At 39.3% G+C, this 12,347-nt stretch overlaps 1 long non-coding RNA gene across 6 annotated transcripts in view; it reads left to right on the forward strand.

Moving 5' to 3' along the window:
• Positions 1-12,347, forward strand: part of LOC149915975 (uncharacterized) — a 471,330-nt gene that overhangs the window by 163,865 nt on the left and 295,118 nt on the right. Inside the window, exons 4-6 of one of the 6 annotated variants that reach the window (XR_016470935.1) lie at positions 851-1,017; positions 1,128-1,206; positions 6,624-7,337. The exons of 3 other annotated variants lie outside the window; for them this stretch is intronic. This is a non-coding gene — a long non-coding RNA (uncharacterized LOC149915975). Of the gene's footprint in view, positions 1-850; positions 1,073-1,127; positions 1,207-6,623; positions 7,338-12,347 lie in introns of those variants that run through there. 2 more of the 6 variants (XR_016470936.1, XR_016470939.1) reach the window with 2 other exon arrangements.

Raw genomic sequence — 12,347 nt, forward strand, 5'->3', positions numbered from 1 at the left:
TATAAAGGATTTTTCATGACAATCTGTTTCATTTTTGTTACACAAATATGTAGCACATATCTTAAAGGAAAATAATGAAAAGCCACAACTTTCTGGTTTAGATCAGCCTTATTTGCTTCAGGGTTTGGAAACTCCGTGATACCAAATATAGTTGGCCCAGCTATCATATTTTGAGATAAAATGAATAAGATGTTTTTAAGTACTGATGTACTGTATGCTCAGCTTAACAAGGCTATTTATATTCTTTCATCAGTATGAGACATACTTTTTTATGATGAAGAAAAAGATGTAAGAAATGAAGAGTCGGTATGAGATGAGGAACTCAGAAGGACTTCTCAACTTCATGTACTTTTAGCCATTTAAGGGTGGCACTGAAGTGTTCAGAGAAACTGTGAAACAAGCTTGAACTGTTTAGCGTTCAATTTTAATCAATGCTGATTGCCCTGCTTTGCTATTTAGTGTTCTAAACAAGCCATCCAAGTTGGTGTATTTCTGTCATTGACAGAATCCTGCTAAAAGTCTTTCATTTTAGAGTAAAATCAGAATCATAGAATCATGATTGGTGTATTTTTGTCATTGGCAGAATCCTGCTAAAAGTCTTTCATTTTAGAGTAAAGTCAGAATACTTGGAGGCAGCTGCCTTTCTGGTGATGATGTAATCCTTGGTGTTATTTCAGTAATTGATATTTCACCCCTGGTTTTGCCCTCAATCTCTATTACTTTGACATCAGAAAGCTCTCAAGAAATTATGGAGTGTGTATATTTCTACTCCTTTTTCTTACAGGATCATTACATAATCATGAGCTTTACCAATTTCAGTGATAATTTCGGTGCTTCTTTTTCCCTTCAGGTAATCTTTGCTAGTGGAACAGCTACTATCTGCACGGTATCTTAACACACCTAAAATGTAACTAAATTAAAGCCTGATACAAGGCCTCGTGATCTGGAAAGTCAGCGGCCGACTCAAAGAAAGGACAGGAGGAGTCAGTAGCCTGGGCAGATAAGCAACGAATATAGGTGTTTACTTCTTCATTTGAAACTATCCCTCCAGATGATAAAGAGCTATCAAAAGGTACTTTAAATTAATTTGCCTGCTGTCCACTTCTTTTCCTTGTTCACTCTGGCAGGTTGTTGCCCCATGCAGTATATTTAATCGCAGTTTGGAAATACAGACTGTGCACAGTTAATTCTGCATCAGCACAGCAGGTGAGTGTGGTGTAGATGAGTACTATTTTAGAGCCTATGACTATAATTTCTCCAGGCCAGAGGCCATAACTTCTTTTGTTTTTATTTATGATGCTAAAGATAATGAGACCTTGATCCTAAGTTGTGAAGAACTAACTGAACACAGACAGTACATTATCATTAATCTTAGAGGGTAGTTGGAGAATAGCACTTCATGCCTTTGTCCTGGTATGATTTAAAAGCTGATCTCTGAATGAAAGTGGCTTGAAAATGAAAAAAAAGAAAAAAAGAAAAAAAGAAAAATAATGTTGTGTTAAATTTCAGCTTTTATTAGTGTCTGCATTGGGATCAGTAATGTTTCACTTCTTTTAAAGTAATTCTTACTAAGCAGATAAGAGGGTATATTAGCATTTTCTCACAATTTAGGCATAGTCAACCCATCATCATTTTTAGCATTTTAATCTCCTTCCAGATATCTTAAAAGATTTTAATGAAGTAAATGCTTTCCTTTCACTTCTTCTAAACAAAATTAACTTTACTGTGACATCTTATTTCAAGATTAATGTGCCCGTATTGCATAAGGTTATAACGAAATATCCCAAATAACCCTTAGTTTCTTAGAAACCCTTAGAAATTTGATAATTATCTTGTCCCACAGCAGGTAATTTCACTGCCATTGTATTGAAAAATACATTATTATTTTCTTTTCCAATTCCTGTTAAGATGGATATTTTTCAACATATTAGAAGATCATTACTAACTCAAAATAGACTTATGAAACTGGTAATTTGCCTGTCAAAAACAGGCCACAGATGTAGCTGAGAGAGGTATACTAATGGAATGGCACTAATGCAATTTCACAAATAACTTAATGAAGCATGTAAAGCATATTTCTTCCATTAAGTACACATAGCATGAAGTCGCATTTTGCTTACTGGGTGTGAAAAGTATTTTTAATCAGCTTAAAGATGAAGAGACTCTTCAAGGTTATGCTACCAAAAGCCATAAAAAGGAACAATTTCAACAGAAGACTAGAGAGGAAAAAAACCCAATACAATAAAGCAGCAGTATTTCTTTGCATATGTGCCTTTGTGGGGCCCTTAATCCCCAGGAAGGAACAGCCTGGTGAAGGGTGGCTGTTCTTCAGTGCGCAAGCTGGTACTCTCAAATGTTCTGCTGCCTTATCCCAAAGTGTGGAATGAGGGGAAAGACAAATGAGGGGTAATGTTTCAGGCAATGTTAAGCACATAAGTGCTAAGACAAGAGGCTGTGCTCAATGCACAGTGTTTTATACCCCTTTGCACCCAACTGGGTTATAGCAACTGAAACCTGTGTGACGTTTGCCCAGATCTTTGATGGTACGTTTTCCTTCAGGGTACCTGCCCATGAAGTTCACCATGAATGTAACACCTCTTGAATAGAGCCAGGGGGTGTGTGTAGGAAATTCTTTTCTCCAGCATTCCTTATTGCTGCTGCTGTCACTGCCTGAGCGTGGCTCAGCGGAGAGCTCTATCGTTCCTCAGATGAGTGCTGCACTGAACGATAACGGAGAGAAAACTAAGACAAAATAAATGAAAAAGTAGTACCATAAACTAGGGAGTCCCAGTATGAATTTATTGAAGGTGTTGTTGTGGCTTAACGAGAACGTTTTTAGAGGAGTTAAATAGCAGACCCGAGGCTATTCCCAAATGCCTTCCCAATCTTTCCTTTTCTAAAGGTCGGTGTGATGGAGCATACAGTTGGCTTCTCACACTGAGATCATGTATTGCTGACAATCTATACTCCCAATTACCATTTTTCCAGTCTCCAGAGTGAGCTTGGCCCGCCATGCCTGGTTACGTTAATGTCATTCTGTAATGCCATTAACAATAAATGCACTGAATGCCAATACAGTTCTAATCTGTACCATTCAGAGTGGTTCAGTTCTTACAGCTTTCTATATTACAAAAAAAAAAAAAAAAGATTAAATCCCCTGAACCTTTTATTTCATCATAGAATATTGTTGGTAAGGTGTAGAAATAGTTGACACATTTTCTTATTGTAGGTACTGGTAAATTAATCTGTGTATATTCCTGCTACAGTGCCAAGGAAATAATTCCTGTAGTGTGTTACTGTTCAGTGCAGTGCAGACAAGAGAAAAAAATCCTGTTTTTCTTTTATTTATACTTTTACTACTGAAGCTTTGAGTCAGTAAAAAAGAAAATTTATTCATCCAAATACTTTAGTATGTACTCATATTCTTCACTAATGACATCAGACAGTATTAGATTTCTGTTTTAAGCTTGGATACTTGTGTTAGAGGTCTTTGCTGATGGCTGCTTAAGTTCTTCATCTCACCAGTAATTCATCAAAATAGTGAAAATGCAACCTGGGGTTGAGCAAAGCCCAGAAATATTCAGTGCTTTTGATGAATTCAAAAGTAAAATGTGTCTTTTTTTTTTTTTTTTTTTTTAATTCATTTAATTTTGAACATTTCAGAGAAGATACGTTTTATGTTTACATACTGGATTTCTGTTAGGAAATATTCAAATTTATATACAGTTGTAAATTTTTTTTGGCTGAATTTTACTGAAAAAATTAAATTTGTCACATTTTGTTGACAAATATCCATTAAATACTTTGCTCAAAGAATTGCAGTCCATTGGAGATTAAAACCAACAACATTAGAACACCTTTTGAAGTAAAGGATCTGCAGTCTCCATTAGAAATATTACAGGTAGCACTTTGAATAACTCATATTTTTGTCTGCATATGGGATGGAATTTGTACAGGCTGCAAAACTTCTAGTGCTCAGAAGTGGACTTGGAAGTTAGACAGCACATGTCTTCGATCTGTGTAGGTCACTCCAAATTAATGCCTCCTATTTATTTCTATAGAAACTACAGCAGATACAAACAGTGTAATACAGTTTGAGAGAGCAAGGTCTCAGCTACAAACCACTCTTTTCCAGTGTAGTTACCACCACGAGCTATGCATTTTCACTGAGCCTGTATGCTGCACTTCTGAAACTCTGCAAGGTGGTCCAGAACCTGGCTTGTCTTTCATGTCACTGTGAGCTCTGCTGAAACACACCACCCATTGCCTTGCTGTGCTCACATCCACTCTTTGGTGTCCATTAAGTCTGTGGTCATCCAGCAAGTGCCAGTGAATATCAATGGGTGCAATTATTTCTGTGTGGAGGAATTCGGTTCAACATCTTTGCTCCACGTGCACTTCTGTGTCAGATGCCATTCTGTCAGACTGCCCCTTTGCTGCCATCTGTCACATGGCAACAAAACGTAGCAGGATAGTGGTGGGAAGGTTCAACCTCTACTGTCGTACAACCGACATCTGTCTCTGAGGTTGTGGGCCAGCAGAATAAAAAAGGAGGCCTTGCTTTTGGAGCAGCCCTCATACTTGTAACTGAGTAAAATGGTTCATTGTGGTGAGCCTCTTTCACCAGCGATGCACCAACTGTCCTTCTAAAGGCTGGTCATGTCAAAAAATGGTAGGTTAAAATACTTACAGTATTCTAGAACACCTGAAATTCTCCAAATCCTATTTTTTTTTCTTTAGCTATGAAGGAAAAGGTTGTTTTATTCATTCTTTCATAAAAGAGCATTCCTTTTATGTGAAGAACCTGCCATGCACATCTATAAATGCAAGAATGAGTAAAAGAGAAGAATTGCAGCAGCTCCTTTCATTAAATGACCACAAAACAGGATGAAGGCTTCACTAATCTTGTTGATTTCTTACACTGTAGTTCTCTTTAGTCACCTCTACCAACACAAGCAATCTAACATATATAGAATGGAAAAAAGTTTTTGGAGTTAGCCAAAGATTTTACTGAAAAAAAAGAAATTGTCCTGTTTTGAACAACTAACTTTTGTATTATTGGAGTATTTGGCATGTCACTGAAAGTCTTTTGGAATATATACCCCTAATTACAGCTTTATTGAAGAGCACAGGGAAAATCATTCACTAGTTTGTCTAATAAAATCTCTTAGGGAGATTAATTTACAGCACCTGTTCTGTGATTAATTTCTATGCACATGTTTTGTGTGCGGTACTGCTAAAGTCAGTGGGAATTTGCAGTGGAATCACTGTGGATTTAACCAACTAATTTTTGCCCCCAAGGCAGACTATCAAGGTCTAAGTTTTGGAAGTCACATTTATGCTCTTGTTCTGAGCTATGAGGCTGATTTCCCTCTGGCTGCTACCTGATAGAAATCAGGAATTAATCTCATTGATTTCAGCTGTTATGCTCATAGTAAGTCTGTTTAATGGAAGTTCACTTATTTAACACATGGCAGTGATATGGAATGAACAGAGCAGTCAGTTGTAGCAGAAGTGGCTTTGCTATTTCTACTTATCTTTCCAATAGGACAAGATTTATTATTATTATTATTTTCCTTCAGAAATTAATGCTTTGTCAGAGTTAAAAGCTAGCATTTAAGAATTGTCCAGTATGTAGTCTGTCAGTGTAAGCTTATTAGTAGAGATCCTTTTCTTAAAGATAATAAAAAGATGAGCTAGAGAATACATAGCACATATTGGTCTTTTGTTAAATATCAGAAAACGACATAGTAATAAGGAGATGGCATTTCTTAAAAGCCTGTCATGTTCTGGAGGCTGCAGAAGGGAGATAAAAATGGTTTGCTATTTACCAAAGTTAGGGGAAAAAAAACAATAAAATGATAGAGAGCCAACAGAGGCAGTTAACTTGCTTGAATAATTATCCATTAACTGTTTTGATAATTATAGATGAAGTCCTGAACTTCTTAATCTTGCAAAAAGCTACTGAAGCCAGAAGCAGGAAGATCACTGTATGTGTTAATTATTTTTTCATGAAAGCTTTCTTTCATCTTTAGCTTTCTAGCTCTCTGCTCCCATTTCCCCTAACGTTTCATAGGTATAAGATAAATTTGATAAGGTCTGGGGTAAATTTGATAAGGTCTGAATTCCCTGTAAGCATGATGTAGGTAGAAAATTAGTTGATACATTTTCATGCATCTGTAATGGTTATTAACCTATGTCTGTCTTAAGAGGGTTTTCACAACTGCCTATGGTCCTTGTGATGAATTCATGAGCCCTATTCAAAAGGGGAAGAAAATCAAATTAGAGTATAAATGATATGAAATAAAAAACTACCGATCAGTAAACAGAAACTACTTCACATAAATTGGAGTCAAAATGTCTTTTCAGAAATTGACCATTTCTCATGCCGAATTAGAGATCAAGAATGAAATTACCAGTCATTCATCAGCTCTAACACAGAAACATGCTAATAAAGAAAGCATTGCCAGGAGTTTTTAAGAATAGGAAGAAATCTCCTATTTTTGTATATTGCTATTGGTGTTAGTAAGAAGGTAAATTATGATGCAAAACCAAGTGGATGCATACACAAATAAACATGAATTACTAATTTTTCTTTTTCATGATTTTGTTTACTTTTTCAGAGTTCATCATAGAGATGTTGGATTATAGTATCTAGTAAATTCTGATCAATATTATAAAAGTCATAGAATATCCTGAGCTGGAAGACACCTGCATGGATGATGGAATCCAACTCCTGGTCCCACATATCATCACATACAATTCAAACCCTATGTCTGAGAGTGATGTCCGAATACTTCTTGACCTCTGGCAGCTCAGGGCTGTGATTCCTGCCCTGGGCAGCCTGTGCCTGATTGTTGTGTTTAAATATATGCATACGTATATAAACACCCTTAATTTGTATTATGAAGAATTGATTTACTTTGAAAACAGATAGTTTTCATGCTGGACATTTTTAATAGATACTAAGAAAAAGCTCAGTGCATTTTCTACTTAGTAACTATTTGTAGTAGGCACTGTTTATGTTCTGGAAGAATTCCACATAAAGCCATTTCTATTGGGATTTTGCAGGGTTGAGTGGAAATAGCATGTTGATCAGGTAAATACTGCAAGCAAAGCCTGCCGTCTTGTAATTCATTTAGTTCTCTTCATCTATAGGGAATTCTTTTGGTCTATAGAGTAAATGCACCAGAAATGCTTTCTTTCTTATTGAACTTGTTGCTTCCTATTGGCACTGCTGGCACTGTTTGAACAGGCTGAACTGGCACTGAAAACACAGCTGAACTTTATCCGTGTTGAATTTTGTCGGTAATTCTTCCATTGGTGCTCAGTTAAGCTAATGAAATTGCAGTGATGTAAATGAGGGCCCAGGAATTCTGGAGTTTATTGCTAATTGCCATTGATGCTGCAGGGACATGTGAAAGGTAGCATGGTCACTGGGGCTCCTAAAGGCAGTGTGAGTGTCCAACAGCTGGCAATCACAACCCTTTGTGTGAGGTTACTAGCTGAGCAATATGTGACACCAGGCAGTAAAGTTTTGTCATCTGCAGATGTCGGTGGTCTCTGGTTTTTGAAAGCATATCCTAAAATATATACTTTTAGAATAGGGAAGATTGCTTCAGCTGAAGGATTTTAAGGACCTGAGGCTGAACCTGAGAAATTATGTTTTACAAAAGTATAATGATGTCAGCTAGCTGTCAGAACTGCATTGTGCAAAAAGATCTAAAGTAAAAAATAAATATAACGAGATTTTGCTGATATAACTGTAGAAACTTGTAGAATTTGAAAGCTACACTCAATTTGTTGTGCTTGTAAGGATTACCATTCCTTATCAAATGTTTTGGATTTCAGAGCAATGAAGTTTCCAGCCATCTGTTCTTTAGCACCAGGTTTAGCAGCTGCAGAGCTTTGCACTATGGCTTTGATAGGAGAAGGATAGAAGAGAATGTCAGAAACAGGGATAAAAAATACTAGGAAATTCTTGATCTACATTAAATATATTGACTATAAAACTTGAGTGCAGAGATGTGCACAAATTGGTTATACTACTTATCATTGATTGTATTGATCCACATAATGCAGAAAGCTTCATCTGTGATCAGAACTCATCTCTGCGTTGTGCTCTGTTGGACTGTTGCTAATGTAACATTTTGAGTTAAGCAACTCAAAGGAGATTGAGGGAGATTAGGGAGATTGAGCTGGGGGACTCAGCAGGGCCTTCCTGAAGGCAGAGGGAAGCTGAGGGGAGCAGCACAGTCCCTGTGTTGCCAAGAGCCACGTGAACCCCTGTGCCCTCATGTCCTCGCCTGTGTCACCAGACATCCCTGCTGGATGTACAGCTTGGATAGACTTCTCTCCAAAGGCTGCAGGTCCTTCTGTAAGTCCATGGCTCAGGAGCTTGTTGTTGGCCCTAGTCCCACCACAGCAACAGCCTGTAGAGCATCCACAGAGCAGGCATTGGGTAGGAGTTAGTGTTTGGGGAAGGTGTGTGAAAAAGAGGGCACCAGGGATAAGCTTTTGTTTTGTACCTCTCTTTGAGATTTGAAAGTCTTCTGGGTAATTTTTTTTTTGTGGGAGCTGAATGTAGGATGTATACAGCAGCATTGCTTAGGGGTCCACAGGCAGTCCTAGCCTTGATTTACTCAACATTCAAAGGAAATAGGCCAGTGGGGTCAGTTGCATTAGGAAGTTCTTGATGTGCAACAGAGCCAAATCCGTGACAGTGGTGTTCCTCTGCTCTGTGCCATCCATCCATAGTTCATGCAGTCTTTCTGGCTTTTGTGTCACACAAAGCAGAGTGCAGCAGTCTGTGCTCAGATGTTGCTGGTCTGCTGCAACTAGTTAATTTACAGACCCCTTGGTTACCTCTACATTGCAATGAAGGTCATATCTCCCTCTGTGTTAATCCTTTATTTACCTAGCTTTTCCTGTGCCCTACCATAACTTCCTTACATCTGTATAAAAGCTTTCTGAGCTTGCTTCAGAAGTGCAGGTCTTGGCTCTTCCTATTGATATTGCTTAGGCTGTTGCTAAGTGATGTATTTTTTTTTTAGCAATTAAAGCTGGGCACAATAGCTGTCCACTTTCCTTTAACTGGTTTTTAATCCAAGGCATGGGTATTTGGCAATTTGTGGTTATTGGGTTTCCCGAAAGGCTTCAAGAAGCTGCTGTTGCTTTCCCTGTGCTGTTCTCCATTTCTTTGAAAAAGTCAAGTGCTTCATGGATTAAAGAAAACACAGTAAAATTCTTTAGTGCATCTGCTTCCTGATTACATCCTGAACACTCAGTTTAACTTGCATGACCTTGGTGTTGCTCTGGTTGATATTCAAGCTGTAATTTCACACTTAATCTTTCAAAACATTCAGAAGAGGGAACCAATTTTGTTCAATTTCAGCAACAAGTGTTGCATCTCTTGTAGTCAAGGTCAGTCAGAATAGGGCAGCCAACCTGAATGCTAGGATTAAATACATGTGGCAAATTGAACATAATCAATTACAATTAAAGAGCTTAGCAATACAATCTCAAAATTACTTTTGAGATAAGTGCAAAATCTCATTATTTGTTTATGATTTTTAAGGGGCATTTTTTCTCTTAAATGCTTGTGATAGTTCTTGAAATGAAAAAGTAGCAAATTTAATTGAAATGAAAGGTTGTAGGCTACTCAAAATGTAGTCCACCTGTGGTGCTTGTGATTGCAGGTTTTTTTGTTGGACTTAAAATAGATTGTTGAATTAAGAAGCAGAATGAATCATAGACTGCGAATGGATAATGATCTTTGGAACTGCACAAAAAGCATCAGAATTATTATTATTGACTGATTACATGTAAATTAGTAAATTTGAAGGCCACCTGAAACCCTGGTGTTCACTGAATCCAATCTCACATCTGCCATGGCCAGTAGGTTCCAGCAGTTTGTGGTCACTTGAACAGTGCTGTGCTGAGTTCTACATGGGTTTCTGCTGGGCTCTGGTTGAAAGGAGAAGGTTTGACAGACTTTTGGGAATTGTATCATGAAACCAACAGTTTTCTTACACCACAGGGGCATGCATGCCAGGGTATATGTAGGCATACCAATGTAACTTTCACAGAATCACAGATCACAGAATGGCCAGGGTTGGAAGGGACCTCAAGGATCATGAATCTCCAACCCCCTGCCACACGCCACCAACCTCCTCATTTAATGCTAGACCAGGCTGCCCAGGGCCCCATCCAACCTGGCCTTGAACACCTCCAGGGACGGGGCATCCACAGCCTCTCTGGGCAGCTGTTCCAGCACCTCACCACTCTCTCTGTAAAGAACTTCCCCCTGACATCCAACCTCAATCTCCCCTCCTTCAACTTAAAACCATTTCCCCTTGTCCTGCTGTCACTCACCCTTTCAAAGAGTTGATTCCCCTCCTGTTTGTAGGCTCCCTTTAGGTACTGGAAGGCTGCAATGAGGTCACCCTGCAGCCTTCTTTTCTCCAGGCTGAACAAGCCCAGCTCCCTCAGCCTGTCCTCATAGGGGAGGTGCTCCAAGTCCCCTGATCATCTTCGTGGCCCTCCTCTGGACGCTCTCCAACAGCTCCCTGTCTTTTTTGTACTGGGGGCTCCAGACTTGGATGCAGTACTCCAGATGGGGCCTCACAGGAACAGAGTAGAGGGGAACAGTCACCTCCCTGTCCCTGCTGGCCACCCCTCTTCTGATGGAGCCCAGGATACCATTTGCCTTCTGAGCCTCAAGAGCACACTGCTGGCTCATGTTAAGTTTTTCATCTATCAGGACCCCCAGGTCCTTCTCCACAGGGCTGCTCTCAAGGACCGCTCCTTCCAGTCTGTAGGGATGCTTGGAATTCCTCCTGCCCAAGTGCAAAACTCTGCACTTTGCCATGTTGAACCTCATCAGGTTCACCCAAGCCCACCTTTCTAGCCTCTCGAGGTCCCTCTGAATGGCATCCCTTCCTTCAACCGTGTCGACCACTCAGCTTGGTGTCGTCAGCAAACTTGATGAGGGTGCACTCGATTCCGTCATCGATGTCATTGATAAAGATGTTACAGAGCACCGGTCCCAAGACAGACCCCTGGGGGACATCGCTCGTTACCAGCCTCCACCTGGACATGGAGCCATTGATGACCACCCTCTGTCTGCGGCCTTTCAACCAGTTTCTTATCCATCGAGTGGTCCACCCATCAAATCCACATCCCTCCAGTTTGGAGATAAGAATGTGGTGGGGGACCGTGTCAAAGGCCTTGCTCAAGTCCAGGTAAATGACATTGGTTGCCTTTCCCTTGTCCACCGATGCCGTCACTCCATCATAAAAGGCCACCAGATTGGTCAAGCATGACTTTCGCTGAGGTGTCATAGTTTTCCAGAGCAGGAAAAACCATCCTTTGGTATGAACCACACAAAACCTGTCAGGGATACTGGCAGTGAAATCCCTGAATGGCTTAGTGCTTTCCTCACTGACATTGCTACCTGAGCTGACCTGTGTTGCAATGATACCATAATCACAACTGCAAAATGGGCAGATGTGTAAATACATTTTCAGGCCTTTGGTGGTGTGATAAATGCATCTCTGGAAACTGCATTTCCTGTTGTTTCTGTAGTAGCCTTCTCTAGCGACCTCACTTCGTTGTAGTGGTTCTTGTCTCTGTAACACAAACAGCTGGGCTCTGTGGTTCATCTCCTTGCAAGGAGCAACCGGTTGCTCTCTGGAAGTCATCTGCTTGTTGCTGTGGTAGGGTTTTATCATGGGAGAATCTATCAGGGCACTGAGTCCCTCCATTTCCTTGTGTGGCTGAATTTCTCAGATAGCTCTCTTCAGTGCTGAGCTAAAGGATGGTTAATTCTCACATTAATGAATGCAGAGACAACCATCAGGTTGCATTAGACTTAGTAATGACACAGGCAGCCACGTGTATTAGTTATGGTTCTGGAAGTAAACATTACCTCCTAGGGTTTGAGTAGGACTAGATGTAGCCTGAGCTATATAAGCAAGTGTTATTTATGCTTGCAAAGTGATTGAAATATAGAAAAAAATTCTTAATAGAAAATAAACTTACAATAAAATGTAGATATAATTTTGATTCGCACAAAAGGTATTTTGAAACCATTTTAAAAAAATCTTGTTAGAAAAACATAGAAAACATTAGTTTTTGGATTGAAACAATTCAATTTATTCAGCCTGACTTTTCAAACAGTTTTCTTAGATCCAAATTGTAAATAAGAGATTTTTTAATTGAGTTCCAGAGATTTTGAATTAGAGCCTTAATGGAACATATTGTTTTCTTTAGGGATGAAAACATGGAAAAGAAGTATCAGTGTCTCTTTGGTTTTAGAAACAATGCATCATATACTTTTGGAGACA

This window comes from Phasianus colchicus, chromosome 14 (genome assembly GCF_987193195.1).
Source record: "Phasianus colchicus chromosome 14, bPhaCol1.hap1.1, whole genome shotgun sequence".
Taxonomy (NCBI): domain Eukaryota; kingdom Metazoa; phylum Chordata; class Aves; order Galliformes; family Phasianidae; genus Phasianus; species Phasianus colchicus.